The sequence below is a fragment of the Topomyia yanbarensis genome, chromosome 2, assembly GCF_030247195.1.
Source record: "Topomyia yanbarensis strain Yona2022 chromosome 2, ASM3024719v1, whole genome shotgun sequence".
NCBI classification, from domain to species: Eukaryota; Metazoa; Arthropoda; class Insecta; order Diptera; family Culicidae; genus Topomyia; species Topomyia yanbarensis.
The window spans coordinates 462,776,570-462,804,196 of record NC_080671.1 but is presented as its reverse complement, the minus strand read 5'-3'; the positions used below and the strand labels follow the sequence as shown (position 1 = coordinate 462,804,196).

At 36.8% G+C, this 27,627-nt stretch overlaps 1 protein-coding gene across 1 annotated transcript in view; it reads left to right on the top strand.

The window, feature by feature from the left end:
- Positions 1 to 2,653: 2,653 nt before the first annotated feature.
- Positions 2,654 to 27,627, top strand: part of LOC131686044 (uncharacterized) — a 160,032-nt gene continuing 135,058 nt past the window's right edge. Inside the window, exon 1 of the mRNA XM_058970159.1 lies at positions 2,654 to 3,707. The gene's annotated coding sequence lies outside the window, so the exon portion shown is untranslated. The remainder of the gene's footprint in view (positions 3,708 to 27,627) is intronic.

Sequence of the window (27,627 nt, the reverse complement as noted above, 5' to 3'; positions counted from 1 at the left end):
TTAGACTGATTCAATTTTTGACTTTTAGCTCCACCAGGCTCTATTGATTCCTTTTATAGCCCTTAGTAATTGTGCAAATTTTGGTACCAATCGGTTGTGTCTACGGACCATCCAAAAATTTCAAAGTTTATATGGAAATTAGTATGGAATATCGGTTAAAATTGAAAGTAAATTCTTAAAAAAATCATATCATCCTTTTTATCTTGCGTTGAAATATCTAAACTTAAATACTGTTTTCAGTGAAAGAATATATTAGTAAATCGCTGAGAATTAGTTTCGTACAGACAATTTTCATAAAATATGCGAATTTTTCGTACGTATGATGAATCATTCGTAGTTCTATTGAATCGCTTTTATTTTTTATTACGAATTTTTCGTAAAAACCACGAAACGACTTTCGTTGGCATTTTACGAATAGGCCTCATTAGGCAAACGAATTGTTCGCTGATATATACGAAAGCTTTTAAAAATTATACAAGCACCATTCGTCAACGTCAAAAGAGCTTCAATAGAAGTAGAATATTGTGTCGCTGTTGCTCAGATAATTGTTGATCATCACGACGGTCAAATAGTCAATAACCGTATCCGTATCTGAAAATTTCCTGAACCTGTTTCGCTTCCAGTAGATCCAGAATCAGGAGCAGTACGGATTCGATCGGCTTCAGATGTGCCATTGCGAACTGTTTGTTGATTTTGTATGAAAAAGTTGAAGTTTTTCCTCTGTTTCAGAATAATTTACAAAGAAACCGAGCTCTTTCCATATTCTGCCGGAGCAATGCCAAAATAATATGCTAATAAATATGAAAACTTGTTTAAAAAGAATGAAAATGAATTCGTGCGACCAAATAAATCGCTCGTAATACACACAAACGTGTATTAAAATAAACGAAACATTTCGCTTGATTCACGAAAAATAATTACGTCATCAACGAAAACATTCGTGCAATGTACACTAAATTTATGAAAAGTTTCGTTCATCAAACGGCCATTTCTTCACACCACAATGAAATTGATTTTGGTGTTGTCAAACATCGATCCTAAAAGATCGAATGAAAAAATAATATGCTAATGAATACGAAAGCTTTTCTAAGATAAACGAAAATGAATTCGTGCGACCAACGAAATCGTTTGTAATATGAATTAAAACAAACGAAACAGTTCCTTTCATTCATAAAAAATTATTTCGTTATCAACGATAACATTCGTGCAATGTACACCAAATATGTAAAAAAAACCTACAGAAAACTACGAATTAACTTGCACGATCAATTTCATTATATTTACGAATTTATATTTTCTGTGTATCGACATCACAGAATGATTTCTACAAACGAACGAACCCAGGTCCACTGTGTACCAAGCAAGTGGCTTACTTGACTATGTTCGCATCCCTTCCAAAAGCTGAGAACTTTGTTAAACAACAAAGTTTTTATTAATTCATTAAAACAAATGTATGTTAATTTTGCTCTTCTCCGATATGAACTTCGCTACATTTATAAAGTACTGCAGATTAAATAGCATTTAATTCAATTTAGAGATGCCAATTTTCATCGAAATTAAGGGCCCTTCTCACAGTCATGTCACCTAGTGACTAGAAGGAAATTTTTCTCTAGTCACTAGGTGGCGTGAATTTGGGAATAGTGTCCTAAACCTGGTTACGACACACATAATGCGTAAAGGTAAGGGATGGAAACCTTCCTTTGCAATACTTTTTTAAATTACAAAAACAAAACTTGAATCGAAGGCAAGCGCAAAAAATGATTTTCGTTCCACCAATTGATGTCGCTTGATTTCCTATTCTATTCATTCGGAGTGGAGAAATGCAGTCGGAAAAAATATACAAATATTTTTTCCGAGTGCATTGTTTTGTGGATACTTTTGAAGTCCTAATGCCTAATGTCCTAATTAATCTTAATGAGAATTTATGGAGGTAAACCACTTGGTATTATGATATAACCTAAACAAATCTGTTCAACGAATGCAAATCAATTGAAAGATTAAACTTCAAAAGCTATCATTTGCGATGAGATCATAACGATTTTGATATGGCGTTCTTTCAATGCTGATTTGACTCTGTTAAATCGTAGTGTAAAATCAATTAAATGATTTTCTTCAGTTTGTTATGAATGTTAATTCTATGTGAATATGTATTTTCAAACGGGGCCTACTAATCTGTCTCACGATAGAAACGAGAAAATCAAACTCAGTGCGTCATAGACATGCCTACTGAATGCATCCCTTTTTACGCTTTGTTCCCCATCAAGGTAAGCAAAAGGCATTTTACAAGTTTCCTCCCTCATTCATAAAAATGTGCTCACCACCCTCTTCCCCTGTTTCGCACTTTGGGAATACTCTTCCTTTCTACCAGCTTACACCTACACAATCAAACAACCACCCAAACAAACCGAACACACAAACACACTGCCGCGCGCACCGGTCGCTGAAGGACCGTTTTCCACCCTGCATGTTTATTTTCGCGCAACGAGGGGCCCATCACCGACAAATCGTCCTATACCACCCTCTACTACATATAGAGAGGATGGAAAACCCCGGATCGGGCCGATGGATGGCGTGCTGTTGGTTCAAAATTTACGCCACCGCTTGCTTTGCTGCTGCTACTGCTGGTTCCGATTCAGTCCGTTTCGTAGAGTGCTCCGGTGCGAACGTGTTTTCTTTTCCCTCCCAGGTGTTAAGGTACACCGCCGTCAGTCAGTGTGTTACTTTGAAGGATTTCCCTGTCTAAACTGTTGGTCGGCGGAGACAAAGACCGGCTTTTGTGGACAGCAACCACGTCACGAAGCAGCAAAGAGCGGGAAAAGTTGTTCAAAGAAATGTGCGCTTGAAGTGATTTGCCCTTTTGAATTTGAAGTTCTGTCGTAATTAAATGTTTGGTCCATTCATTTCGTCGGGTGGCAGCGTAACAAGGCCTGAAAACAATCGGGAAATTTGATACCCAGTCCGGTGGGTCGGATTGCTGCGGCGCTTTTGCGACCTGTGGTATTTCCACTTTTTTTTGCCTGCTTTGTTTTTCGCCCTACGCACTGGCGCGGGAAGGTAGCCAAACTAGGCGAAGGCCCGTAATGTGATTTCGTGTGAAGTGGTTTTTGTGCATGAAACAACAACAAAGCGTGAAATGTGAGAAGGTATTTCTGAGGAATTAAACTGTCGGTGTCAGACAACTGAATAAAAGTCTCTCGGCAGAAGGGGCGAACAGAAAAATTCCGCTCGGTGGTTTTTCGTTTGAATTAAAACGTCAGAAGTGAAATAATCAAAGGAATTGAAAAGGCGAGTGCAGATTTTACGTAGGAAACATAAGAAAATAAATCCTGTGGTTCGCGTTACTAATTGGAACTCACCAGGAACTATACAAAAACCGAAAGGAAACATCGGTCGTTTTAATGCTATAGCTTCGTTTGCCAACCAATATCAGATCGACCACGTGATTGAGTGACTTTGTTTTCGCACGATCACGAACGGGTCGGAGGACGACGCATTGGTTGCGGGTACGAGCTTCCACAGCCACGGGAAAAATAAGATTCCAGTTTGTGCGGTCGGCAAACCAACGCAATCTACGCAGGATTCGTACGAACAGTTTTAATCCTTCGTAAAGTGGATTACAGACGGTCGACGGAATGGAACGTTCCGTTTGTTGTTGATTTTGCAGCGCTACTGACGAAAGGAAAGAATATATATAGAGAGGGTCCTAGGTAAATACTGTTTTCAATTTACTTATTAAAATATAATTTTGTTTGCTAGTTGTCTGCTGAACGTTTTTACTTCTCAGAATTGTAAGTTTATTTAATCTTGTACATATTGCTTTTTCATATATCTAAAGAAGTATAACCACGAAAATTTCCTGGCATACCAATATTGCCATCGCACAGTGGTTCAAAATGCAAATTTAGCAGGAATTTTGAGATTTTACTAAAACTAAAAAACTTAGCCTTATTAAGTCTTTGGAGAAGTTTTCGTAGTTTATGAGCCCCCTCTTTTTGTTAAAACAACAGTTAGGGTGGTTCTAATTTTTCCAAGATCAAAAAATTAACTTTTTAATCATTCTAGCTAGAGCCAAACGACCCTTAGCGATGTTGTAGAACGACAAATTTTGGAAAAGTTTGCTAAAGACACGTAGGCTCTATCTGTCATATTTTTTATTTTACAACAAATTTAAAGTCGGAGCTTAGGGTGTTTCATCGAAATACAGTTTTATTCCAATAACTTTTGCTGTATTCATTTAAAACTGAAGTAGTCTTCAGACAACTTTAAGATTGTTTCAAGGCGAATAATTTGTTCCATGGCACCATATATTTAGCTATTTCCGTTGAAAAGTTATGAGCACTTTTTCGCCAAAAATGGGGTTGTTTGGAATAACAATATCACTCATTTGGGGCAAATAAAAGATAATTCTTTTTAAACTATAAATAAGGTCATGATTAGAGTTATAATTGAGCAAAAAATGGCGAATACGATATTTTTTAAAATTTCATAAAATTGATTTAAAAAAATCTATTTTTGAAATATTAAGTGCTTATATCTTCAGAACAATAAAAGCTAGAGTTTTGATGTATTAGAAGAAAATGTTCGTCTTCAAAAACTGAAAAATATCTGAAGGATAGGTTGGAGAAAAATGCATACTGAAAAAGTTATATTAAAAATTGGTTTTCATGAATTGACTCTTTGTAATATGTTTAAATTACTTTCACGATGAACAATATAAAAAATGTAGTTTCGTTTTCATGATAAAATATTGCACTTTACAATACTTTTCTATTATTTGAAATAGTGGGTAGGGTGGTTCTATTTTTTTTAAAATCAGAAAATTAACTTTTTAGTGGTTCGAGATAGTGTTTCGCTGTTTTCCAGAAAATTGAAGAAAATGAAATTTTAAAAAACTTTATCGAAGACACTGAAACTCTATGTCGTGTACTTTTCATTTTACAAGAAATTTACCAAAAAATTTAGGGTGTTTCTTAAAAAATGGTTTTCTTTGTATTACTTGTTCAGTTTTGATTTTTCATTAATATCACTTTAGAAATACTTTCAGATATTTTGAAGGAGAACAATTTGTCTTAATATATTGAACCTCTAGCTTAGCTCGTTAGAAAGTTTTATATACTTTTTACTAAAAATAAACTATGTTTTGAGTAAATATTGCAAGATATAAAAAATATCGTACTTGCCATTTTTTGGTAATATATACTACAAAGTATGCTATTTCATATGAAAGATACAGTATTTAATGTTCAGTGCCCGAATCGAAGAAAATTCTGTTTGAAGAAGTTACATTGTTTATATAAAAGTTCTTATAACTTTAAAACGAAAAAAGTTAAGTAGTTGGTGTTTTAAAGCAAATTATGCGCCCTAAAATAATCTTCAAGTTGTCCAAAGGTACTTTAGCGTAAAATAAAAACTTCAAAAGTTATAGAAATAAAACCGTTTTTTTTTATAAGAAACACCCTAAAGCTTTCATTTGAATTTCTCGTGCAATGGAAAATATAAAAGCTAGAGCTTGCATGTCTTCAGCAAATTTGTCTAAAATGTGTTGCTCTACAACTTCATCGAAGACAGTAAAGATCTATCTGAAAAGTTCTATTTTACAAGTTACAAAAATACGATTTGGAATGGTTAATACCTAATAGAACTAAATTTACGACAAAAACAGCTTTTTAAATTTGCCAAACTTAATAACATGAGCGGATTGATTGCTTAAAGTGTCAGTAATGTGGCTGTGTGATTCAGAATAAAGATTTTTTGCCTTTCTCATATAAAGAAAGGCTATGCAATCACTGTAAAAATCGACTTTTTAACCGAGGCCCGGAGGGCCGAGAGTCATACACCATTCGATTCAGTTCGTCGAGATCGGCAAATGTCTGTGTGTGTGTATGTGTGTGTATGTGTGTGTCATTTAAACTCACACAATTTTCTCAGAGATGGCTGAACCGATTTTCGCAAACTTAGTTTCATCTGAAAGGTATAACGCTCCCATAAGCTGCTATTGAATTTTTAGTTGATCCGACTTCCGGTTCCGGAGTTACGGGTTGAAGAGTGCGGTCACACAGCAAATTCCCATATAAACTGGTACCACCATGATGTTCAAATGATGTAAAACATATTAAAATTGATTAACATTACTCTAGTTTGCGGGTCTGGATCACTAATGATCAATCAAAGTAGCTTTGACCACATTGGCCACCTATGACGGTTCATGACGCCCCCGGGGAACCCGCCAAGTTCCTAAGCTAATATCACACCCATTCCCAAAGAATTCTCTACCGATTTTTACAAACTTGATTTCAAATGAAAGATATAGTAATACCGTTGACTGCTGCTGAATTTCATTCGGTTCTGACTCTTGCTTCCGGAGTTACAGGGGTGTTAGTAAGGATACACTGGAATTTCCCATATAAATCGGTACAATCGTAATACCTCAGAGGCCAAAAACTATTGAAATGGTCACCAAATAACTTCTAATCGCGGATCTAGATCACTGATTGCCAATCAAACATTCATTGAATATATTGTCCACTATCGACGATTCCGGAAGTCCGGAATTCCGGGCATATTCCACAATTAAAGTCAAATCGGTTCTTCGGTGATGACTGAACCGATTTTCTCAAACCAAGTCTCAAATGGAAGGCAAAATATGCAGTTGAGTATTGCGTCGCCGCCCCCCCCCCGTCTTGCCCTTACACCTCCCTCCTTCATCACTCCCCTCCCCTTGGACCACCCTCACGCCCGCATTTTCTTCATCCATCCCGTATACCGAAATAAGATGAAGGATTTCTGACGCATCCTCCACTCCCACTCTACTAACCCCCCATTCCCTACACGTTCAAACCCATTCCACCAACCTTTCCAAATTATAATCACATGAAGATAACATTGAACTCATGCTTATTAAGCTAATTAAATATTATTCTTTTGCCTTTCTCATGTAGAAAGGTTATGCAATTGCTTCAAAAACCGATTTTCTAACCGAGGCCCGGAGGGCCGAGTCTCATATAACATTCGACTCAGTTCGCCGAGATCGCAAAATATCTGTGTGTATGTATGTGTGTATGTATGTATGTATTTATGTATGTATGTATGTATGTATGTGTGTATGTGCGGATTTGTTAACAAAATGTCCACATCGGTTACTCGGAGATGGCTGAACCGATTTTTACAAACTAAGATTCAAATGAAAGGTATAATATTCCCATAGGTTGCTATTGAATTTCATTTTCAACCGACATCTTGTTTCGGATTACGAGTTGAAGAGTATGGTTACAAAACAAAATTTGTTGATTTGTCCACATCGGTTTCTCGGAATTTTCTGAACCGATTTTGACAAACTTGATTTTAAATGAAAGGTCCATCAGCTGCTGTTGAATTTTGTGTGGATCCGAGTTCTGGTTCCTGAATTACAGGGTGAAACGTACGATCACGCAGCAAATCCCGATTCTAACGAATTCTGCGATGAATTGGTGAGGTGATTTTTTCCAAAATAAAAACACAACTGTTGAATTTGTAGATCTAGGTCACCAACAGTCATTCAAAGTCTCTTTGGCCACACTGGCCACCATCGACGGATCCGGAAGCATCCAAATTCAGAATAACGGTTATATTGGTTTTTCGAAAATGGCTAGAACGATTTGATCAACTTAGTCTCAAATGAAAGGTGTTGCGTCCCCGGAAACTGATATTAAATTCCATCTCCATCCGACTTCCAGCTCCGGAGTTACGGGTTGTGGAGTGCGATCACATAGAAAACTCCGATTCAAACCGATACCTCGATGAATGCAAAAAGGTGCTCTTATATATACTTACCAAGTGTAATAAGAATGAAAGACATTTCCATAATGTTATATTGTACGAACCAGTTATTAAATCATAGTTTGGAGAAATGAGAAAGGCACAATTGCACCTATAGGTGGATTAAAACAGGTTTTTGAATAATGTGTTCTACTAAAAATACGCTGAAGTACAGAAATACTTTGCAAATAACATTGAATTAACACATAGTATGCGAAACACTCGTATCTGTCGCAGATTCAAGTGAATAGTGGAATTAAAAAGTATTAGCAAAAAGATCTTGGAGTATACGTGAACATCGTATTGATTTTTAAATAATTTATATTTTTAATTGCCACTGACATTTTGTGATAACTGAACATGTGTTTCGAAAACAGGACCGTGAACAAAAATCAGTAGTTTAGAATTATGTTCAATTTCCCTTTAGTAACGCCAGCGTAACGCGTTTATTAGTGGAAAAATTGGTTTTTGTTCTTTTGAACTTCAGTCACGGTTTCCGCCCTCTCATTATCAAATCGGTTTTTTTCTGTACGTGAACTAGTTCACGTATGGTTTACTCATGATGTTATTCATATATTTGGGATCATTAGTTTATTTTCTCGTGAAATATTTCACGAAACTCGGAATTTAATTCATGAATTCATTCAATCCTCGTGATCTAATTCAACCTTCCTAATATATTAGTCACGGCCCTATATCAGTGCTCGTGAAATAGTTTACAAAATCATCAAATATTATTCATGTATTCGTAAACTGGCTCATAATTCCTAATATATTATTCACGATCACAAAACCATGAAATATTTTAGTGTATTCGTGAACTGGTTCATGAATCCTAGTACAATAGTCACGTTCATGATTTCCAGCACATGACTTACGATCTATTTTGTGTGCTTGTAATATTTAGAATATATTTCTAATAATTTTAAATTTCCTGCAACACGGTAATGAAATTTTCACGTGAACTATTTCACAAAGTTTGAAGTACTATTCGTGGAATAATTTTTATTTTATGCACTTTTTCGTGAAATATTAAGCTGCTAGTGACCAGTAATAGGTACGAGCAGTAGATATGAGAAAATTATTAAGAACTCGAACATCGTTATTCATTTGATAAGGTTCAGTTTGATGTCTGGACAGAAAACGAAAACTGCGTTGAGCACCACAAATCGTGTTCATGATATATTTCACAGAATAAAACTGCTGATATCATGAACATGAGTCACATTACTCCACGTGTCAAATTCGAAAGCAAGTTCTAGAGTAAAATATCACGATTACGTGAAGAGAAATTACGAAAATCGTGACCAAAATTCTGAAATCATGATCATGGATCACTCTAATCATGACTAATATATGACAATAACGTGAATGGAAATTACGAAAATAATGACAAAGTTCCTGAAATCATAATCATAAATCAGATTACGCGTGTCGAAATTGTCAAATATCATGGAATCATGGACATGGATCACTCAAATCATGACTAAAATATGATGATAGTGTGAATAGAAATTACGAAATTCGCAACTAAGATCCTGAAATCATGATCATAAATTCCGCCAGTCTGGCAGAAAAATCCGATAGTAAACTCATGAATAAAATTCCAAGGTAATGTGATGGGAAATCAGCAAAAATCGCGAATATACTCCTGAAATCATGAACATCATGCGACCGGCGGCTGTGCATTCTCAAATTATGAACAAGAATCATAACAAATACTAAACTTGTCCAGGGAACAACAACAGTAACCCAACCAAACATTCGAATGTAACGCCATGCATATATTCGGGGCGAACTAGTTTTTGTGGAAACACAAATAGTTGCATGAATACGAGGATTATTATTCATAATTTTAGGAACTTGGTCACAATTTTCGTAAATCGTTCAGCTCACCGAATCGTGATCTTTTGTTCGTGAATTTATGAACGGATTTTTTTCCGCATAACTATAGTTCTGAAGAAAAAACAGAAAGGTGTGTTCTTTGTCAACGTCAATCGTGATCGGTAGCATGTTTATATGATACGGCACGGTACGTTAGCTGGCGGTACCAGTTTCTTTGTTTTGCATTTCAAAAGTTATTAAACTCAAATTTGAAATTATTTTCCATACGAAAAACGCAAACAATTTTACAATGACATAAAACTAGAAAGACAGTAACGGGGCGAACAACACCTTTCGTCAAAAGCAATCAGACAATACGATGAGAATGCGTATCCAACAGTGGCGGCGCGAGGTATTTTGCCGCTCGGGGCAGAGAGTTAAATTTGCCGCCCCTTTTATTACGAACGTATCAAAAGAGATCGAATATTTCCCACGTTTCATATATAACAAATATAATAGACGGGTGGCTTTTAGCCGAATGCTGATTGGCCGCACGCCATTCAGCCGAATTAGTAATTAGGCCGAATGCTATTTTATTTATCTGCATAACCATAATAGAGTTCTAAATAATCTTTGAGCTGGAGTCGATTGTTTTCAATTTTTAGGTAAGATGGCTTTGCAGTCTAATTTTTAAGCAACTATTTTGTTTTCATCCGACGTTTCGGTCCGTTTGGGACCTTTTTCAGATCTGTTGTTGTACAACAATGGATTGTCATATGGTTTTTCAGCATCATCTGTTTCGATCGTGTAAAGTCATTTCGGGATCGGAACGCTCGTCTTATTTTCCCACTGAATTCGGTTCAGTCAATATCTCTAAACTAACTGCTAACAAAAGATAGCAGAACTTTAGAAGTTAAAGCTCGTTATATTTGGATGGCCTCTAAAAAATTGTATTTTTAATGCCTTTTCAAATATGAATCCCATAATTTTTAAAAGTTTCAATTAAGTTATTCTAATCGTCACAATACAAAACTATTATTAACGCATATTTTTTTTAAACTTCAAAAAAGGAAACAATTATTACACTTCAAGAGGAATAAATCACTGAAACTATTTCACTAAAACTAAGGCTTTAGGATAGTTTGACGCTAGGTTTGGACAAATACACACTGTGAAACGGTTTGATAGGAACATAAGTTCCATGAGTCATACATGTATGCGTGTACCTTAGATCGTGTTTTCTAACCTATAGCAAATTGATTTCACGAAATATACAGGATCGAAATTTTTCCCAGCACTACGAATAATCGAATCTGGACTGTAGCTTAGAAATGTGGTCTGCTGAATTGCTCGGCTCAAAAAATGATTTCAAAGCTACTACAAAATATTAAACGAACTTAAAGAAGTTTGAGCTATTTTATATTTTGTTTCTTTTCCATAATGCAATAGTATAAACTTCATTTTTAGTTTTAAATAAGTTACTTGATTTTCCTTATCTTGAGTTAGAGGTTTTGACATTCTTCAACGGAATAACATACTTAACTCACATTTCGATTTAAGTCTGCTTTCTCATCTCGTATAGATTAGTACCTAGTGCTTGCGAACAGTATACAAACAAAATATACTGCCTGCACCATGCCGCTCTAACTTGTACGTGTAACATATAGATAATGGGAGAACACTATCGCGATTGACTTTCCGTAGAACCGTCTTACATCTACAGTTCGCGAGGTGCAAAGTTGATCAAGGTGACAATGTTATTTGTTCTTACAGAAGTTCCCCACATACGGCTACATTATACGAGACAAGTAGTACTAATAACGTTTAACTCCTTAGCCGAGGCAGGAAGCTTCTTAGCGAAGAAACGTGCATCACGACGTCGAATATGAAAATGTCTAATGGAAATTCGCCTGCATGATTTGGCACCTCGTACTACCACAAAGATTCATGTCGAAATAGGGAAAAGTGGAATCCGTCTACAACGACACTTGGAAAAACTTTTTCCCTAGCATTATGAACCAACCTATATCGTCTTACTTGACTTTAACGGGCAGATCATCTCAAGGTGTTAACTGCACACAAAGAACCCTATGCATGTAAATTGGACAGACGCCCACGTACCAGTTCTGTAACCAGACGGCACACTACGGTAAGCCATTCGCCAAAACAACTAAAGGAAAATTCATCTACTACAACCAACACCACGAAACAGCCTTTGACATATGCTGATACACCAAAGACAGCCGGCCAAAGAACACATACCGAACAAACAATATTACTCGGTATCCCGATGCCAATAGTCAATATACCTATGGAATAAATAAACAAGAAAGAAGACGGTTACACCAGTCACTCAAAAACAAAAAATGCACTAAACAAGTAATGGCGAAAATCAAAGCTCTATCGACGACGACATGAACACAAACACAAGCAAGGAAGAAAGCAGACGGAATGGTCAGCAAGCGGCAGAGGATAAATCTGACTATTGCTCACCACCAAGAAAGGAAATTAGCACAAAAAGCTGAAAGCAGTGCGCCCAGGATAGTTTGAATTGCTAATTTAATTGTTTTTTTTTTAAACGTATATTATTTTCTAAAAGGCGAAAGACTCTCGAGGTTACAGCCTTAATAAATGAATAGAAATATTTCGATTTGTTTTGTCATTGAACATTCCCAAAAATCTAAATTATTTACAAATAATTTCTTTAATTGGCATGCACAAATCATCGTAGGATAATAGTTATAATATCACCCTTATTCTTGGTTACGACGAATGTGAGATTCGAACGAAAGTTGTGTCAATTCTTGTTCACAACAGCAAATCAAATGAGCTTCGTTCGAACTGCAAATCTCGCGTTCGCCGTAGACAAGAATAAGGGTGTATATACCCAATCAACAAGTATATTTGTATTATGTTTCCAATTATACATTTCTTTCTTACAACATGAACTAACCAAAACATATAAATAAATGCTTGACATTCGATTACATTGCGTTCGCCAATTAGCATTCGGTCAAATGGCTGTTTAGCTCTTTAGGCCAAACGACCCTGTCGGCTAAATAATATTTGGACGAACGACACTCGGCTAAATGTCCTATTGGGATTAAATTATAATGGCATTCGGCCAATTGACCTGGAATCGATGAAAGTATTAGAAAATGTCTGCATACTACATACTAGTTACTTGAAAAAGAATTTGTATTGAGTTGAAACAGAGTTAAGAAAATATAGGAATAATTAATCAAGCAGAGGGCGGCATTGCCTTGACATTTTTTATTAATTCGGAATCAACAGAGTAAAACGTTTGCCAAATGGACAAAACAAACATTTTTACAAAATGGTTAACAAAGCCAAGATTAAATACAGAACAAAAATTGTTTAAAATTGTCGATTAGCTTATACAGGCGTGTTTTCATTCGGAAGTGTTCGCTCGGAAGTTCATCCCAGTATAACCGATGCCAGTATTTAGTCACACGAAAATCATGCGCAAGGTGAACAGAGACGAGTTTCCGACACATCCTTTGAAATTGAGCAATACATAGTTTTGAACTGTGCGTCACATCCGTCGTTCCGATCTCCTACCTCCTTCGTTTTCAACAGACGCCAAAATAATATAAATTGGAACGTTTCACACACGAAATGCCGCCCCGAAATTTTGCAGCCGACCCTTCACCCCTCCCCCCTTAGCGCCGCCACTGGTACCCAACGTAGCGCTTGAAGATAAGCTGGGCACACATGAATTCCTATTTGATATAGTGACAAACATGATTCAACTTTAATTCTATCTATATTGTTGCTTAACTCTGCAGCACTCGCGTAAAATTTTGTAACACGAGAACTCGCGCGTTGTACTTTGTACAGCATAAACATACACCGAATAAGTCAGAATTCTGCCTTTAGGCAGCGCTAGCGAATATGCACATTTATCATTTCTGAATTTGCAACTATTTTGAAGTGCATTACATTTGCTATAGTTGCGGGTTTAAGTAGTTTGAAATAGGCACGAGAAGACGCCAACATCTTGAAATCCAAGATGGCGGCTTCCTTTTTAGCGAAAATCTCTAGAACTCATAAAATTTGGATATTTTCTGAGCGAGCTTGATAAGTGTATGATAGAGATCAATATCTGAGTTCATATTGCAATACAAAATGGCGTCGATCGAGTCAAAAAGCTGACAAATGCCATCTATCCATCATCGCTATTCCTAAAAATCGAACATTGTCGTGGTTATCGAGAAGTGTACTAAACCAAAACTCGCCATCTTGATTTTAAAAACGGCCCCAGGACGTCGATATTTGGCTATACCCGTTAGTCCTGTTCACCCATATTGTTGAATTAGGGACCAAAAGGAATCTTCAACACCGTCTTTCTCACTTTTCCGTAAATCTTCTAGGTTCTTTGGATTCAAAAGGACTTTGCATATTTTGCAAAAACCGTGTTAATTGCGAAAACCCCTCCCATAGGTTGAGGGGTTTGACGGTATTACAAACATCATCAAGCATATTGCGTGCATCAGTGCTACAGAACCTCGGACAGGCAATTGCTTTAAGATGGTTATTTCATTACGCCTCGATAGTGGCGCATCGGGGAAACCGAGAGGGCTTATGGGCCTTTTTTATGTTTTGTGTTTCTTCATACTCTGCGCCTGCCCATACTAATGTTCAAATGGATGTGGATTGACCTTTGCTGTGGGCCGTGTTTGACGATACTATTCCACAGTTTAATGGTATTTTTGATGGGCGGGGCTCACACTGGGGGCCATTGTGTGTCCATTTATCGGTCGACTTCGTCATCGTGCACAGGCTAATTAAATTTATTTAAAAATTAAATTAGTTAAATAAGTACATAATTAGATATCTATTAGCTGTCTTTTTGTAATAATTATAATACCTAACCCCTATGCTGAGTTTTCGAGTTAATTTTTCAATTAAGGGGGTTTTATATATAAAATGGCGGAATTATTCGTGAGAAGTAGTTATTTTTATTTAAAATGAGTAAAAAAACCCTTAATTGAAAAATTGTCTCGAAAACTCAACGTAGGGGTTAGAATATGTATGCAAAATTTGAAATAAAGCGGTTAAATAGTTTTTGAATAGCAGTTAACACCGAAAATTGTTTTTTTTTTTCAAAAACGTTTTACAAAAAGCTCCGTCACCGAGTAGCTTGTCGACATTTTTGCATAGAAAAATTATGGGAATGTTATTGAAATGATACATTGTAATGTACAAAAGTTTTGATCAATTCGCTTCACCCAAATTTCTAACAAATTCGAGAAAAAGGTATTTTTTCAGGCTGGAACCCTGACAATACCCCCCCCCCCTTTAATAACATTTTATGATTTTCTCAACTATTTCACGAGCACGGATATTGAATCGTGATATATTAGGAATCATTAACTAGTTCACAACGATTAAAAGGGTTCATGAATAATATTCAGGATGTAGTGAACTACTTCACAACCACGAAAACCAGATTATGTTCAAGATGTAACAAATCATGAATCAGTTCACGTCGCATAGTCGGGCTCCGAATAATGTTCCATATGCCATGAATAAAATCACGATTCAACCTTCAGTTTAATAAATAAAGTTTAGAAAATTATGAACTAGTTCAGGTACTGTGATTCGATTTGGTAATGGTATGGCGGAAACCGTGACTGAAGTTCACAAAATAAGAACAAATACCTATACTAATAAAAGCGTTACTCTGACGTTACTGAAGGGAAATGGAACATAATTATAAAACACATGATTTCTTTTCATGGTCCTGTTTTCCTAACGTAAAAAAGTAATTGTTTCACAATTCACGGCACTTTATTTACGATTTTGGGTACATTTTTATTCGTATACACTAAGGCAAAACGCATAGCGAAAGTTATTGCATATGCCAGTCGTTCGAGTTTCATACCAGCATCTTATGATTCTCATAAACATAAGAGAAATGTATAATATTGTCTTATGATAATTCAACAATGCCTTATGGAACATGAAATCATAGCAAACCAATTTGACCAAATAAATGCTGTTTCATAAGCTTCATCTTATGATTTACATACGTGCTACTTGTGGCTAAAAATTATACGATATTCCTATGAAATTCGCTGTATTTTTTGCCTGAGTGTACTTTCGCGATAATCGGTAGCAGTTCACAAAGTAGGCCTTGTCTGTACTGACGTAAAAATTCTGATCGTTCAAAAATTGCGAAAATTTTTATCTCGCATTACCAGTATCTGTACAACTTCGATTGCACCGTGGACGGTCGACGGCATTAGAATCTGGACCACGTAATAAGTTGTTCCGCGGACGATAAACGCTACCCGTTTTTGCACCTATACTACGCGAATAACTGGGAGCGTGAAAAAGTAATCGCGTAATAGGAATCCCATAGCTTATGGGATTTTGACTAATTGAAGCTGTGGCCCAAAATTTCATTTGGCGTCATACTTTCGTTGACAAAGTTGTTGTGCTTACTTAGACCTACAATTTAGAGTAATTTGATCCAATTAGTTGAGAACTGTGCCGCTAGGGGTACTTTAAAAGAGAGTGAATAAATCGAAACTCTTTTCGTGAATGTGACTATTATAGAATAGGTTTAACATGAAATATATCGATACACTGATTATTTTGAAAGGTGGTATCTCAGAAAGATATGTCCAGAAAGAGAGCGCTTCTGGATGGGGGAAATAATAACTCGGTATTGTCTCACTCGGTGGCGCTAGTGCGAATGCAAGTGTTTAATTAATATCAAAATCATTCTTTATCTCAATAACGAGAATATTTGGAGAGACACTGTCTTCAGTAAAGTTGCTCGAGATTTCAAGGACTACCAGATGGTGACGGATTAGTTTGAGATACTCTCACTATGTGGCGCTAGTAAGCGTACCATCTTTCAGCACATTATAGAGTATGATCAGTCTCAAAAATCTAATAACTTAGAAAGATGGTGTTTTCGGCAAAGTTCTAGAGAAGGGTCAAGGGCTACGCAATTATGAACAAATCAAATCAAAATAGATCCGCTAGGTTGCGCTAGTGCGCATGTACTATTTTTCATATTCTTTATCTCGTGATCATGATAATGTATAAAAGTAGTGTCTTCGGCAATATTCATCAGCGGGTCGAGTCCTACCCGAAGGTAAATAGATAATTTCTGAATTCAGCCACTAGGTGGCGCTAGGGAGAATACAACTTCCAGTGCATGTTAGGTGATGTTTTATCACGAAAGTTTAATAATTAAGGAAAATGATGATTTCTGTAAAGTTTCTGAGGACGACAAGGGCTGTTTGATAATGTAATGAATAAATTGGAAATGTATAGTTATTTCAGTATCTTCAAATGATGACAATTAAGAAGGGTGATGTCTTCAGCAAAGTTGCTCGAGATTTCAAGGACTGCCCGATGGTGGAAGAAGGTGTAAGGCTATCCGGCGCTTGTGAGCTAGTAAAAATTTTGATAACCAAAATGGATTTTTTTTCAACAATATGCTAATGAGTTTTCTTTTAAAGGGCAATTGTTTTGGACACTTCCAGCAATGAGTCAAAATAATTTTTTTCCAACAATTTGGGAATGATTTTCATATTTAAAAACAGTTATAAATCAATAGTTTTGCCAATGCGTCAAAACGAATTTGGGAGTGAGTTTTATATTGAAAGGCAAGTTGTTGGCAGAAGTAAATCAATAGTTATGGACGTTCTCAATGCACGTGGGGGTCCGTCGATGAATCAAAATGGAAAAATTTTCAACTTCACGGGAGTGAGTTTTATATAGAATGGTAAGTTATTATTTGCACCATCCAGACGCTTTTGAATGTTTGGACAAATCCTTCTGAGACACAACCTTTCAAAATAATCAGTGTTCCGATTTCATGTTAAACCTATTCTATGATAGTTACATTCACGACGAGAGGTTCGTTTTATTTACTCTCTTGTAAAGCACCGCTGGCGGAACAGTTCTCAACTAATTGGATATCCAATTACTCTAAAGTATAAGTCTAAGTAAGCACAATAACTTTGCCAATGAAAATATGGCGATAAATGTTTGCTATCGCCACGTGACATTCATCGTCCGAGGGGTTTAGTGTTTTGACTTAGTCTCCTGAAACTCTGCTTTATCTGACGTTTTAGTTTTCTAGGTTTCATTGTGTCACATGCTCTTGCTAACATTTCTGTTAACTCTTCAGCACTCGCGTCAGAGGAGTTGCTATTTGCGCGTTATGCTTCTGATAAGAAATGATGAATTTCAACATAGGCATAGTCGGGAGGATTCAAATCAGGCAAAGAAGCAAGTCCTTATTTCGACAAAGTAAAATTCTAAAAATCGATCTCCTGCCTAAGTTTGTATAATTTTTGCCTAGTAGGACTGTGTTGGCTATTGTTGGTAGTAGATCATAACGAAGAGAAACAAATGGTTCTTTAAAGCATTATCGATGCAATAATTACTGTTGATTTTAACACCAGGTGCAATATACTACAATAGGACCTGCAAAGTTTTGGAGAAACATCCCCAAATAATTCCCTTGGCAATATTCTAAAATCTTAAAAGAACCAGTTTATCACGACAATTACCGGAAAGATGTGCTGCATATATCCAATCATGGTGATACAGAATTTCACAATCACATGAACAGTTTCTGACATCTTTTGACTCTAACAATCTTCTGCATTTCCGTCAAACCGTGCCGTTGTTGTTTTTGCATGCGTTCAACCCGAGATCATCTTTCACTATAATCCTGATAGTTTATGGTGTCATTCCCAGTGGTTTGGCCATCCTACGGACAGACTTAACAGGTATTTGTCGAATTCACTCTCTCACCATTAATCTTCACTACCCGTGCGGGCACGGATACGCAATAATACTTCGTAAAATGAGTGCTGCAAACGACCTAGTGTGTCATGCCGTGGTTATTTTTATAACACGTATCTTATTAGCTCAAATACGTGTTTGCTGGAGTACGACCGGATAGCCGTGTCGGAAACCTCCAATTTGGTAACGTTCGATTTTAAAGTTAAGATTAAGCACATACAATACAATAACGGAAAACAACACAAATATCGGTTTAAATAAACTCATTTTGAAACATTTGTTTAAATTTAAATGGACTGCTATCGACTATGCCAAACGGATATTGTGCGCTTTCACTCGAACAACGGTAGTTGCTTACGAAAATCAGATTACTACATATCGATTCAATCTGCATACTATTCGTAGCGGAAAACCCTGCCCGATAGGTGTGAGATGAAATCAGAATCTTATCTGTGCTGCACAGAAAAACTTATCTATTGATTCACCTAATTGTTTAATTATGCCATTCCCGATACCATACTTGGTTTATGCTAAATTTTAGTCATTACCCCCGACCAGATACATTTCGCGCACTTAAAATTTATTTTATAGGTAGGATTGACTTTTAATGGTTCTGATTCTCAAAAATCAGTTATTCACTCTTTCTACCAACGGAAGTCGCAAGCAAATTGAATTCAGCAATTCATAAAATGTAAATAGGCTACCAATCGATTCGTTTCATTAGGACTATCCAATTTCCAGCAAAATTCTGTTCCCAATTACCTCAAGGTGAAAATATTAACCTTCGAATAGGGCACAGAAGGTGAACCTCGCAATACTCCTATATACAACACTTTTAATCCAACTTTTAATAGAGACAAACATAAAATTCTTGATCATATAATAACACTTCCGCCGGGTTGCTTTGATGAGGGAAAAAGCGGTCGAAAAGGAGGGAAACGAAACCAAGCTGCAGACGGAGCCGCATGGATTGAAATAAATTCCCGGCAAACGACCAATCGTTGCGCGTGACTTCAGGTAGGAAAATCACCTGTCATGTTTTTGCCTTATTTTCTACTCTTACCTACCTGTTAGCATTTATATAGGTAGAAGCGAGCGACATAAGATGGTTTGCTTAAATAAACCACCCAGGAGCTGGGTGGGAAATCTTTGCTAGGCCTGCTTCGACGTTGTCGTTCCTTTTTGTTTGGTTTGCGGTTTTACGTTCAAAATCTGATGGACTTTATTGCGTTAGGCTTTCCCAAATTAAAAAAAATGAAGAGAGATTGTTTCTTTTTACGGGTTAGGTATTTCAGACAGGAATTTAAATTAACAAAATTCTTTGGCCGGACTTGAGAAATTCATTGAAAATGTTTTGAATTTAGGTATGGCGAACTAGCTAAATTTTATCACCAAACATCGTGCTTATCCCCCACATAAGGTTTCACGCTGACCAAAAATGTATCTTGTAGCGTGGGGTGCACACAAATACATAGTTAGTCGACTGCACGAGGGCCATAAATAAGTAAGTTGTATTAAAATTTACTGGCGTATAAAGCAATCGCATTGTTCCTGGATCCCACCCTTCGCCTGTTCTAACATTAATCAATTATTCAACGACGGACTTTCAATTTACGGTATAACGAAAAGCCAGACTACCAGAAAATGGAAAGGTCGTCTTATGCGGTAGGGTAGAGTTTTCCAACAGGACATGTACTTATTTATGTGAATAGCCATTAGAGAGCCGAGCAAAGTCTAATCCGTATAGAAGCACCCATCAAAAAAGCAGTGGGACAATTCTCTACACACCGACAGACACCGAAATTATCTATGCCAGTAACAGAGTAAATAAAACGTGAGCTAACCATGTATTTTCCAGCTGTATTATGTCTTATGTAAATATACAAAGCTCGAAAAACGATTAAGGATGTTATAAGTCCGCCATAATCTATTATGCATGGTGCTGTTTTTTACGACCTACAACATCGCAATGCTACCGAGTGCCGTTTCGTGGAAACGTCTTGTCGCGGAATGCAAACAACACATTCACCAGAACTTGGGGTGGTTGACTCGTGTGGGTGGTAAAATCTTTTTCTTACTAGAAACCCGCGGTCGCGGGGAAAATAAACCGGAAGAAACATTATGATTTTTTTTTCAATCCTTGCTTTAACCCACCAAGAGTGCTTGGATCTATAGGTAGATTCCAGCAGGATAAATTACAAAGGCGGGCCTGAAGACAATCGAGCCCGCCGGACGAAAAAAGAAGCACCACAAGCAGGCCATGCGCCTTTCAAAACAGCTATAATTCTCTTCGCAAAACTCGTTTCTCTTCCGGCTTGTTAACTGTCATAACAAGAGCTCATTAATATATTCGTTTCTAGCAAGTGTTGGCCAACTTTCGTGGTGGCTCGGAAAGCAGCCGGAGAAGCAGCGATTATCGGCGGAAGCGGACGGACGAACGAAATTACCGCGAATTAAAGAATTAATTAAGCTGCGTGTGGTAAATAACTGCTGGTGCTCGGAGCGGGTGCGGCTGAAATCACGCCCACCTTGATTAATGTGATTAAAAATGTGCCTCTGGAACAGCGCAATTTATCAATGAAGTGTTTTATGCGTTTAGAGTGATGGTGTAAAAATTGAAATTAAACGAAAACGTCGAAGCAGAGAATCTTATATGAAGCGAGTAATGCAAACTGATGGTGAGTCGAAGGAGTTTTTGTGTTATGGTACTTTTAATTATCTAATGTGTTTATTTACAAACCAATTTTTTAAATGGCCACCGGATATCCCTGAAACTAGGTACATTATTGCTTTCAATTGTTATGATCGATTCCGGCTGGAACTGTTAATGTGCTAATAGTTTCAGTCGGATTTAGGACTGGTATAATATTAGTCATAGTTTTTCGGGCTTAAAAATAGGGTAAGTGTACCAGTTATAGCAATAATTAGTTTAGTCTAGCATATTATAACGATTTTTATGCAAACCACAAATCACATTCTTTGGAACTTTTCAATTTCCGGAAGTTGCAAATATCCGCAATAAGTAAACAAACAAGAAAAATGTGGGTATTATCCATTGTCATTCTTTAAATGTTAATACTGTTGCTTTATTTACCACAAACATGTACCAGTTGTGTGTGCCATTTGTGGCACTACTGTGTACAAGTTTTGGATCTACTGCATACTAGTGTATGGCAATGCTCGAAAAAATGTTCTTTAGTTAATTAGCATATATGTAGTGGTTATTTTATTAAAAAAAACTGATTCATCTTCGTGTTGTTTGTATTATCCACAGTTAGTAGTATGTTGAACACTCTAACTCTTCTAAATTCATGAGATTAACAACCGTTTATGCATCCAGAAAATCGACTTGATGCCCAAACTTCTCCAGTGAATAATCAAATTATTCTTTCATTAAGTCTTTACCTGCTTAGTATAAGTCTATAATGCAGTATGATTTCATTAGATTGTACAAAAATATCGTAATCAATCAAAGTTTTTTGGATATTTGTTTATATTTAAAATAATCTCATTTCATCGCAAAAGTATACAAGAAATAAAATTTTCTTTTTTTTCTTTGTTTCTTTTTGAGTTCTTCTTTCTTCATTTCAACCTCGGCTTTTTTGCGCTTGCGTTCTTCAGCCTTAAGCGTCTTAATTTTTTCACGTTTAAGCCGCGAAGCAACTCGTTCCTTGGCTTTTATCAACTTCCTTTCTGCTATTTCCTTCTCTTCCTCTTTTCTGCGCATTTCCTCATGTCTTTCACTAGCCGTCAGTTCGGGATAATATGATTTGGAATAGTTACGATGCTTTACACTAAGACGTGGTGTCCGTGGAAGTTTAAAAAGAAGAAGAAAGTCTACGCTTTCTGTTCGATTGTTGACAGTTTGTAACTTCCTGCGGTGTTGTGGATTGTATAATTGTTCGGTCCAACTAGAAAGTATACAATTTCAACTTTTGCCGAGTCTGCGAATCAAACAATTCGTATTCGACAACGATTTCATGTGAACCGTTCCGTGGATCAGAGTTTTCGATACCTTGAAACGAAATTAGCATAAAAAATTAAACTGTAACAAGCATGTTACCATATCCAGTTACTTCATGTACTGCTAAAGTGGATTCGTCGTCATTTGTACACAGGTTCTCTGCAATACCTAAATCATTGCAACCAGATTCGTAGAAATTTTCAATAATGATTGGATCCATCGCAACTGTTGGAGCTCTATGAGGCCTGACGAACGGATGCACGAATTCGCGATAGAATTCTTTCTTCACGAGAAAGTTGACTAATATCGCCTTGTATTTTTTGCATTGTATGCGGACCAATCATGTCAACAGCTTGGAGATCCTTATCGAATTCTATAGAAACATATCGTGATGGAGTTGTCTCCATAGTAATAGTTGGATGTTCAGATGAAGAAGTGGAACGAGCTGACGTCGAACGCAAGTGCTCAGTATTCTTCGAAGTTGGTGAAGATTCCGTCTCACGGAATCAGCCACGATTACTAAGTCCTACAGCCCACTCGCTCGGAAGACTTTCTGCTACTTCCTTAGGCATTCGTTTTCCAGGCAGGATTACTTGAGGAGTAACTACCGCACCGGCCGTTCAACTTCATAGACGTTACGGGAATCAGTTCGAGCAATAACTTCTTTCGTTTTTGTAAAGAAGATAGAAGGAAGTTTCATCGCCATTGTAGATCCTAGTTGGGTCTTCCATAATGTCAAAGAATCCATTTTTCAGTAACCAATCTTTGGTCATGGTGAACCATCCACGGATATCTTCTTCACTGACTCGACTACTGGCCGTCGTTACCGCTTACACAGTGAAAGACCAGGATTTTTTTTTCTTAAAAAGCACCAAATCATTTACGGCCTAAGCCAAAAAATCTTATGTTAACATGAATCTCAAGTTTGGTATACGTCACTGTACCTAGTATGTTGTTTTTAAAAGGCGTTTGATGCCAAAAACGCTTTTACCTTTGCCACAAGAGCTGCACGTGTAACAGGAAAACCCCGGTCTTGCATTCCGACCATCCAGCGAACAATACCATCTTCTTCATTTTTAGTGAGTATTGACCGAGGACCTGTGGTGTTCTTGGTTTGCCAGTTACCACTCATTCGGTATCGAATTGTGGATATAGGAGTTCCGTACATTTTGCAGGCGTTGTACAACGTAATTTCACCCTTCCGTATGCTCGCAATGCACTTGTTAATGGTTTCTTCCGAGCATTTTTCACTTCCGGGCTTTCGCTTAGAACCAACCACTGTTCCGTAGGACACTTTGAAGTTTATAATGAACAGTAATAAGGTACGTACAACCACACAAAACACCAAAAATGTATGCCTAGACAGTTCTTTGCAGAGTCGTAGAATGTACACAAGCTACAATTGGAACAGTGAAAAAACGGCCTACTTCGAACGATGCGAAATAAAGAACACGGCTAGTCAAGTGTACCAGTTGTAGCAGTAGTGTATGAAACAAATAAATATGGATAAATGGTGTATATTTTTTCTCTTTTGCTAAAACTACTTGTATTACATTTGCCTATTTGTTATTTGTTAGTATTTATTGTGCGTATTGTACACATGTTTTCTTAAATTGGAAACGTGTATTCTTAGCTGAACTAGTAGTTTCATGGCGGATATGGCAATATGAAATAAAATAACGATAAAATATTGTAAGACTTTTATAATGTTATCAAAGGTATCCAAAATAAACAGCACATGTATTTTAGTTCCAGTTTGTAACAATGAATGTGGTACAGGTAAACTTCGATATTACGTACATGTCGGTTTAAAAATTGTACGTTATATCGAAGCATGCAAAATGCTCACAAAATTGTTGTTATCGGTACTTTACTTTGTAGAATTTTGATAACACGTAACTAATTTTGAAAATCCAACCTATCTAACAGTGTGAAACAACTTTTCTAATAAGAAAATTATAGTGATTCCATAAAAAAGATGCCGCAATTATTTTTTTTGGTTATGTGAATTAAATTTATTGAAAATATTCTTATTTTGACTCCTTTCTTAATTATTAAATAATTAGTCATGTCATTGTTATTCTGTATGGGCTTGTAAAGGGTTCTTTAATATCTCCACCGTTTGCGTCACATCAAATAAAAGCAATTTATGAACTTTAATCATTAGAATTGACTAAAAAGAGTCATTTGTATCCACGATTCAAGAATTTATGAAAATATATTTCAGTCCGCTAACCGGTTACCTAAATACCCCAAACCGGTCGTAAATCGTGCACAGTGATCCGTTTAACTACGAATATAATCTCTCACTGTTATTTATTTGATGTGACATATAATAGGAATCGAAAACAATCTTCGATTCTAGTAACCGGATTCAGGAGTCTCAGAAACAAGCGATACAATTTCGATAAATATCACTGGATTCCTCGTAGATTGTCAAGGGGACGTTATTTCATGCGTCACATGATGGCACCATCAATGCAAAACAGACAATACAATCATGAGTCCAGGGAACTGAATTCAGGAATATCCAAAATCGGAGTTAAATGTGTCCGCATTGCTTTCAATGTGATTCGTAGATCATATTGTTGATGGAATTTGATTACCCAAATGTCGAGAATGATAAAAAGAACCTGTAAGCCAAAAAACCGAATTCGGGAGTTTCAGGAAGCGATTGCATCTGATTGTCATCAAATATTGACATACTATTTTTGCGGCACAGGATGCACACCAATAATATTAATTTTAGTTTTCAGTTAGACCTTACCGATCTTGGATTATTTATCGAGATAAATGATTGGTTTTAATAAATTACGAGCATACGCAAATGAAATTGGAAAAAAATCGCTCGTAGCCTTCAATGAAGTAGCCTATTGCTAACATGCTCATTAGCCTAATCAGTACGTTTTAAGGTTGTGTGTAACATATTGAATTCTTAAAATATGGAATACATGCGTAATTGAAGAGAAATTTGGACATGAAAAATAAATTTAAAAATATGTACGTTATATCGAGGAAAATGTACGATATATCGAGTGACGCTATATCGAGGTTATGTTGTATCGAAGAGTACCTAACGGCTTTGTTGGGATAACCAACGTCTCTGTTTGATAAAAGTGCATTTTTTCAATAATGCCATAACTGGTGCTATTGCCATAACTGATACTCCTACCCTAGGAGGAAAACAAAAAAAAAAATCATATTTATTTTAAGAGTAAGCAAAATAGGTATGTTCAATATTTTATCTTAATTCTGGTTCAGGCTGTAGTCACAGATCTGATAAAAGAAAATAGCAATAATATCTTAGCACGGTTTACCGATGGACACACTAATCATAGTGTTGAGTTTATTGCTCACACACCATTCTGAACGATTTGTCTCCGGTTTTCCATGACAATTTTCTATTCCAGAATGAAACATCCAATCTTCTCAACGAAATCAAATTCGTAATCCCGTTGACAAGCTAACCGACTGCAGTTTCTTTTGCAAAATAACACCTCCCAATAACACAGTGCAAAAGGGCTCCTTCGTTTATTTTCCTCTGGTCAAACAAACCATAAAGAATTGTGTGGTTTCTTGATCGAACCAAACTCCTCCCCTATGGTAGTTAGATGAAAATATGTGCTTGACCCGAAGCTACAGCTAGCCAAACAAAGCCACCCAAGTCGAAGGCTAATGGGTTGTAGGCAACACAACTTTTGCAGCGCAGGGATAGTATATCGTGGCAAGGCATGACGTTTAATTCGACCGAAGGCGGCCATACCGCTTGCTCGTCGATGTCGTTTGTGTATGTGCAGTGTGCACATCCGACAGGCAGGGTATAAATATTGCATTGACAACGGCCGTTTAGCTGGACAAATTACGACCCCCGGTGGTCCCCTTTTATTGAATAGCGAAATCAAGTATATCGGACAGCAGCACAGGCGCATGCAGTACGGATGTATCCTGCTGACGAGTGTTTGATAAGAAGCCATCCGCCCTGGAGGGCTGGAGCTGGACAATTTAACATGACTGGGATGTTCGGTAATCCGATACAGTAGCATACACATTTTAACCCCATTGTCTGCTGTTTGCAATTCGATTGGTTTTGTGACAGGTGACGCAGCTTTGCTCTCCGGGGGCAAATATGTAGTCTGATAGTGCAGCTAGTGTCGGAAGTGGATCTCACAAGGTCGGCCCGGTACGTTGGATGGTTTTAATTGGCAACCTCTTTATGCCCATCGTGCCGTAAACTTACAAATTTCTTGTCGGTTTTAGGAGATTGCTAAAGAAATTGCTTTTCATTTGATTCATTGAACGTCTTCTGGTGATTGTAGGGTAATCGCTCTATAATTCATCTCAGCTCTTCTATTCATTTTATGGTCTGATGACTCAACCGTAATTAAGAAATACATCCTCATTTCAGTAGTGAAATATACATCCTTGAGATTGAATGAAATGCAGTCTTCACTAGTTACAACAACATCTTGAACTACTTCTCAGAACATTTGGGACTATTTAAATTCCTCAAATGGTGCAATTGTGCCTTTCTCACTCATGAACACTAGGACTCAATGGAGTCTCAGTTCGGGACATATGATAAAAGATAGACAGACGCGCACACAAATGTTTCCCCGTCTCGGCGAAATAAGTCGCATGGTATATCATTCCTCTGGGCATCGATAGGAAATTCGAGATTAGGAGTGACCATTAGCTCCCTGTCATTCTGAAATTGGTCATAGGAAAATTGGTAGAACTAACACCTACTACGTTCCGAAACTAAGTTGTTTGCATGGGGTGACCAGACTTTATGCAGCATGTTTTTCCTAGTTGTTTTGCTGGGCATTGAGATTTGGAAGCTTAACACAAACTCATACACAATATTAAATTGGAAAGTGCATGGGGATTTCATATATGATCAAACAATTCAGTCTATATTTCCGAAACCTTATACTCATACGTATCGAATTTAACGACAATCTGTGGATATATTACGCTTTGCATTGAAGACGAAGTTAGTGATAATCATGACTACGTTAATTATCAAGCATGGTTGCTTTCCTCGGAGCTTTCGGAAACGTCTGTAATGAGCGATGTAGTCAAAGAGTGACTTAGATGTATTAATTCATTCTCTCTTTTTAACATTTTTTTACCGTCACTGCGGACCAGTATGAAATTCATTAGCAGGTTATCGGGATGTCATACTTTTCATTTGAGGTTTGTTCAAATCAATTTAGTTATCTTCGACAAAATGATGTGATTTTTTT